Source organism: Plecotus auritus (genome assembly GCF_963455305.1).
Source record: "Plecotus auritus genome assembly, chromosome: 1".
Taxonomy (NCBI): domain Eukaryota; kingdom Metazoa; phylum Chordata; class Mammalia; order Chiroptera; family Vespertilionidae; genus Plecotus; species Plecotus auritus.
In genome coordinates this window covers 179,309,911-179,317,221 of record NC_137770.1, presented here as the reverse complement: position 1 = coordinate 179,317,221, position 7,311 = coordinate 179,309,911, and positions in this window count along the sequence as shown.

Below are 7,311 nucleotides of genomic sequence, written 5' to 3'. Positions count from 1 at the left end.
GCATTTGCAGTAACATGGACCTAGAGGGTATTATGCTAAGTGAAATAAATCATACAGAAGGCAACCATATGATTTCTTTTGCATGTTGAATCTAAAAATAAATAAATAAAAAGAAAACAACAAATGAGCAAACAAAGCAGAAACAAACTCGTAAATTCAAAGGACATTTTGATAGTTTGCCAGATAAGAGGGAGGTTAAGGGATGGGTAAAAGAGGGGAAAGGATTAAGTTCAAATTGGTAGTTACAAAATAGTCATGGGGATTTGAAGTATAGCATAGAGAATCTATCTATATAATAGAGCAATATGCAAATTAGCCAGGACGCCCTAACATCATGACTGAACAGCAGGGACCTGAGGCTGCATGGTGCCTGGTTGGGGTGAGGGACCTCAGGCCACGCCCCCTACCCCTTGGGACTTGACAGGGGACCTCAGGCCATGCCCCACGCCCCAGTGCCAGGCTGGGAGACCTCAGGCTGTGCCCCTCAACTCCAGCGCTGGGCTAGGAAAACTCAGCCCATGCTCCCCGCCCCGGGGCCTTGCTGGGAGATTTCATGCCGTGCCCTCTGCCTCAGCACCAGGCCGCGGAACTTGAGGCTGCGCCCCCTGCCCGGTGGGGCTTGACGGGGGACCTGAGACAGTGCCCACCACCCAGCACTGGGCCAGGGGACCTGGGGGGGTGCAGTTTGGAGTGATCAGGCCAGAAGGGGGGCAGTTGGGGGCGAGCATGCCAGTGGGGAGGGACAGTGGGGGCAAGAAGGCCATCAGGGGGGGAAGTTAGGGGTGATCAGGCTGGCAGGGGGGCATTTGGGGGCGAGCAGGACAGCAGGCAGAGTGGTTAGGGGCAATCAGGCAGGCAGGCAGGCAGGTGAGCAGTTAGGAGCCAGCAGTCCCAGATTGCGAGAGGGATGTCCGACTGCTGGTTTAGGCCCAATTCCTGTAAACTGGCAGTAGAACATCCTTTGAGGGGTCCCAGATTAGAGAGGGTGCAGGCCAGGCTGAGGGACACCCGCCCCCCGCCTCCCCGTGCATGAATTTCATGCAATGGGCCACTAGTCTCCAAATAATTATTTCTGCTGTAGCCTCCCTGGATTTCTTGCTCTATCTTGAACTTGCCATGTCTCTTGTAGAATCTGTCCCCTTTATCTGTAATGACTTTTCATTAGATACCTTCATATTCTCTCAGTTTTTTCTGGTCTTAATTCAAAATTCACCTTCCCAGGAAGGCCTTCCTTGACTACCCTACCTAAAATCTTCTATCACATTTTTCTACTTTATTTTTTCTGCTACACAATGTAATATACTTTTAATATAGTTTACATTTTATCTTGCTTATTGCTTAGCTCCCTGCCTTGAATTTTAGATTCATGAAGCAAAGATTTTTGTATATACTAGTCATCATAATAAAAGGCTAATATGCAAATAGTTGTCACACCATGACGCTGTAACACCATAACACCATGATGCCTTAAGGACCAATCAGTAGAGACCTGAGGCTGCATGGCGCCAGGCCGGGGACCTGATGCCGCGCCTTCTGCCCTGGTGCCTGGGCCTGGGGACCGGAGGCTATGCCCCCCTGAGTCCGCGACACCCTGATGCTGCGTCAAGCCCCAGAACTGGCACATGAGGTTGCGTCCCCCACCTGGTGGGGCTTGTCGGGAGTGGGGCCGGCCGGGTCTTGGGTGTCACCTGATGGGGGTGGGGCTGGCCGCACACTTCTATTATAGAGAAAGGGCAAAGAGCAATATTAAAATATTTCCTCTAATTCCCTTTTAATGTGCACAAATTTCATGCACCAGGCCACTAGTATATTCTATAATACTGTAATAAGTATGTATGGTATCAGCAGGTACTAAGTTTATTGGGTTGATCACTCTATATTATAGAAATGTCTAATCCCTGCATTGTACATCTGAAACTACAATAATATCGTATGTCAACTATAATTGAAAAAAATTGTTTTTTAAAAAAGTCTCTTGGAGGACAGTAAATTCTGTTTGTGTCTGTTTTAAACAGTTCCCTTCCTGGTGGTCTGCCCTATGATTTTCAGACTTACCTAGCCAATTATGACAATTATATAAACCAACTCTTTGCAATAAAGGTCTTAATGTATATTTCCTAGTGATTTTGTTTCTCTGGTTGAGGCATGACTAATAAATATGTATATCTCAGTATAACATATATATGTATACATTTCTGTAATTTACTTTTTTTCCTAACAATATGCTTTAGAGATGGCATTATATTTATCTGCTGAATAATATAATATGGATATACTATGTCTCATATAATTGTCCTGCTATTGGTGAATATTTTAGGTTTTTTTAGATTTTAGATTCAAATTTAAATTAGACTAGATTTATTTTTACTTGCTACTTTGAAAATTTGCTTTATTGACTTCCTGCATCCAGCATTGCAATAATAAAATCTAATATCAATCAGATTCTTTTTCCTTTGCAGATATTTTTCTTCTCTGAAAGCTTTTATGATATTATCCTTCCTTCATAATTTATAGTAATATATCTATGGTTATTTTTCATATTGCTTATTTTTCTGTAATTCCTTTAAATCTGAAGACTTTTTTTATGTTTTTTAAATAGTCTCCTACCATTACTTTTATTCATTGTTGTTGGGTTTTTTTGTTTGTTTTGTTTGTTGTTGTTTTTTTAATCCCCCCTCTCTCTTTTCTCCTTAGAATGCAATTGATGGACGCAAGGTTTTCTGGGATTTTCTCCCTAGACTTAACTTTTATTTCATTTTCCCACCCATGTAGTCTGACGCACTGCATTTAGGGTAAGCTAGATTTCCAGCTTATTAACATACTCTTCAATTGTGTCCATTCCTATCATTCAGCTCAATTATTGAGTTTTATTTTAATAGTATTTTTTTAATTCTAAGATCTAAAATTGCTTTGTTGTAATCACTGTTTTGTTTTGTTGGTTTTTTTTTTTTGTTATATCATTCTGAGAATGTAATTTCATTTTTTTAAAGCCTCCATTTATTTGCTCCATTAAGCATTTTTTTTCTCAGTTATTAGGTTCTATTAATGAGTTTAATACACCTCTTTTGTGATACTGGATTTCCTCACATATTTGGCAATTCTTGGTTTGGATCCTGTGTTTATCTGAGGTTAGTCTCCAAAGTTGGGAACTGGGGGCAAGATGTGTTACTGCTTGACATCACTCGCAAAGGACACTGCCCTGTCTCTCCAGCTTACCTGTCCAAATTCACTTTTACAACCTGGAGCGAATGCCTCTGCCATCCTCTATTCGACAAATGGGGAAGAGGATCTTTGGGGAAGGAGGATGGTCAGTTCACCTAGTATACATCGCTTCAGAGCAATCAATTTTCACAGCATCTCGTTTCTGTGTTATTTCTGCTATGGCTTTTTCCTCAGCCAGTTATAGCTGCTCTCTGTCTCTTAAGGGCTTTATTAGAAGTGTTTGTTCACCAATGGTATCCTCTCTTGCTTTCCAGCACAATTATACATTTTAATTTTTTTCCTGTCATTTCTAGGGATTTTGGATAAGTGGGGAAGTGGAAAAGTGTGATCTTTATTTTATTTTTGCACTGAATTATCATTATCTATTTTGAAGGTTTTAAATGGATTAGCTAGTAACATTGGAGAAAAACACATTTATTTTAAATAATATAATTTGAAAATTAAAATAGTTGACCTGATAAATACTCCAGAAATTTTATAGTACCTTTTTATTTATAGTATTACTAGAGGCCCATGGCATGAAATTCTTGCACTTGGGGAGTGGGGGAATAGTGTTCCCCAGCCTGGCATGTGCCCTCTCACAGTACAGGAGCCCTGTGATCAATCTCCCCAAAGAGGTAGGCCCTGCTCACCCATCCGAGGCTCCTCGATGGAATTTCCCAAAGAAGTAGGCTGAAGCCGGGGGTCCTGCCCCAGCAGCTCTGCATGGAGCCACTGAGACCTGCACCCATGGTGCCGCGCCTCCACCACACTGCATGGAGCTGCGGGACCCCTGGTGTCGCCGCACAGAGCAACGGATGCCGGAAGCCAATTCCAGCATGTCATAATTACAAGAGTTTATCAAAAGGTTGATAAAACTTGGGGGCTCAATAAGGGCTGAGTCCCATATGTAATCACATATGTTGAAATGGCAAATAGGCACTTCCCCCAAACCTGAATAGGATGATTGTCTGCTGCCAGACAGCTCAGGGCATCTTAATCTACATGCTATTCCCTCCTGTTGGCCAAACACCTGAACAGCTGTAGGCTATTCCCCAATCTGACAATGCTTCTGTACCCTACCCTTTGAAGTGTATTATCTCCACCTTGCCTTAGGACAAATTGCATTAATAAAAAGCAAGGGTCCTGAGTCAAGGGGATTCTTTAGCTCCTTTAGCTGAAGCTCCTCTGACCCCCAATGCCTTTCAAAGTTAGCTTTCATCTCTGGACTCTTAATCTATGCACAGCCTTTCTCCAGATTGCAGAACACTTTGTAATGCTGGGACAAGAAACCTGGCATGTGGGATCTGCATCCACACTGCACGTGCAGCATCAAGTCCCTGTCCACCTGCATGTGCCTCACCGCACACGCAGCCCCACCCACCCGAGCACGCCCGCTGCACACGCAGCCTCCTGGTGATGGATTGTTATAGCGTGAGCGCATCCCAGCATGAGGGCATGATAACCACATAGGCTTTTATTAGTATAAATAGTTATAGAACCTATTCCATTTTTTGAACCAAACCTAACAGAATGTCATTCAATTTGATGAAACTTAAAAAGGAAGGAATATCTGATGTCTTGTAATTATGGACAATGTAATTAAAGGAAGCTTTAAAGAAATGATTAAGATTTGTGGAATCAGAGACTAAAAGAAAAGCTAAGGAGGAATAATTTGTGTATTTATGAGTATGTGTTTACACACTTTCAGTAGGATGCCTATTAAAGACACATACAATTTCTGGAGAGGTGATTAAGAAAACAGAATCACCATCAGAGAGAATGGAATGTAAAATTTCAAAGCATTTATTGATAAATGAAATTGAGTTCATGATTGTGAGAAGGGAAAATGTATTTCTGCTGTGATTTTTGTTCATAATAAAATGTGTATTCCAAGACTGTGCATACCTATTGGTCTTAAATTATTTATTTGAAAGTAATATCTGTATATTTTATTATTTTTAAATATATTTTTATAGATTTCATAGAGGAAGGGAGAGGGAGAGAGAGATAGAAACATCAATGATGAGAATCATTTATTGGCTGCCTCCTGCACACCCCTTACTGGGGATTGAGCCCACAAACCAGGCATGTGCCCTTGACTAGAATCAAACCTGGGCCCCTTCAGACCTCAGGTTGATATGCTATCCATTGAGCCAAACAGGCTTGGGATATTTTAGAATTTTTAGAATATATTGATTGAAGAAAGCACAAAATAAAAATTGCATATAATTCCTCCACCAAGAGATCACCCATTTATTAACATTTAAATTATTTTTATTAAATTTATTAGGGTGACATTGGTTAATGGGATAATACAGGTTTCAAGTGCACAATTATGTAATATATCATTGTGTGTAAATACATTGTGTGTTCACCACTGAAAGTCAAATCTATTTCCATCACCATATATGCGACCCCATTTCACCCTGTACTTCCTCCTCCCAAACCTTTTTCCTTCGTAACCTTAATACTGTTGTCTGTGCCTATGTGTTTTTGTTTGTTTATTTTGTTTGTTGCCTTCAGTTTTGGTTTCCACATATGAGTGAAATCATATGGTTCTTGACTTCCTCCATCTGAATTATTTTGTTTAGCATGATATTCTCAAGTTCCATCCATATTGTCTCAAATGGCAGTATATCATGGTGTCCAAAAATATATGCACACTTTAAATAATTATTAATCCCAATGTGTTAAATATAAACAGAAAGAAACATCAATTGAGCTTCAGCTGTTAAACTGTATATACATTTTTTGGGACACCCTGTTTGTACCACATTATTCAAACATCTACCAAAAGAAACCTTAGTTGCTTCCATGTCATGGACATTGTGAATAATGCTACAATGAACATAGGAGTACATATATCTTTACAAATTAATGCTTTACAAAATTTTAGGTAGCCCTAGCCGGTTTGACTCAGTGGATAGAGCATTGATCTGGGTCCCAGGTTCCATTCTGGTCAAGGGCACATGCCGGGGTTGCGGGCTCTATCCCCAGTGGGAAGCATGAAGGAGGCAGCCAATCAATGATTCTCTCTCATCATTGATGTTTTTATCTCTCTCTCCCTCTTTCTTCCTCTCTGAAATAAAAATATATTTAAAACATTTTAGGTAGATATCCACAAGAGGGGTTGCTGGGTATCAATTTTTGAGGAAACTCCATACTGCTTTCCATAGTGGCTGTAGCACTTTACATTCCCAGGAGCAGCAAATGAAGGTTCCTTCTCCACACCCTCTCCAACACTTATTTGTCTTGTTGATAATGGACATTCTAACCAGTGTGAAGTGGTATCTTATCATAGTTCTGATTTGTATTTCCCTAATAGCTAGTAAAGTTTAGCATCTTTTCATATATCTTTTGACCATTTGTATGTGTCTGTTCATGTCCTCTGCCCATTTTTTAATGGGATTGTTTATGTTGTTCTTGAGTTGTATGAGTTCTTTATATATTTTGGATATTAACCCTTATCAAAACTGTTGTTTGCAAACATATGTCCCCATTCCATTTGCTGCATTTTTGTTTTGCTGACAGTTTCATTTGCTGTTCAGAAGCCTTTTAGTTTGAGATAGTCCCATTCATTAATTTTGCCTTTATTTCCCTTGCCTTTACGGTCAAATTTATAAAATACTCTCTAAGACCAAAGTCCACAAGTTTAGTACCTATGTTTTCTTCTATGTAATTTATTGTTTCAGGTCTTATAGTTAGATCCATTTTTAGTTAATTTTTGTGTATGCTGACAAATGGCAGTCTAGTTTCATATTTTTACATGTGGCTTTCCAATTTCCCCTCTTTATTGAAGAGGCTTTCTTTTTTTCTGTTGTACATACATGGCTTCTTTGTTGAAAATCATTTGCTCACTTCTTGTGGGTTCATTTCTGTTCCATTAGTCTAAGTCTGATTTTCTGCCAATGCCATGCTGTTTTGATGATTGTTGCATTGTAGTATAATTTGAAGTTAAGGAGTGTGATACTTCCAGCTTTGATCTTTTTAATCAGAATTCCTTTGGTTATTCAGAGTCTTTTGTAGTTCCATACAAATCTAATCTTCTTTGTTCTATTTCTTCTTTAAAATGCCACTGGGATTTAAAATGCCACTGGGATGTCCCTT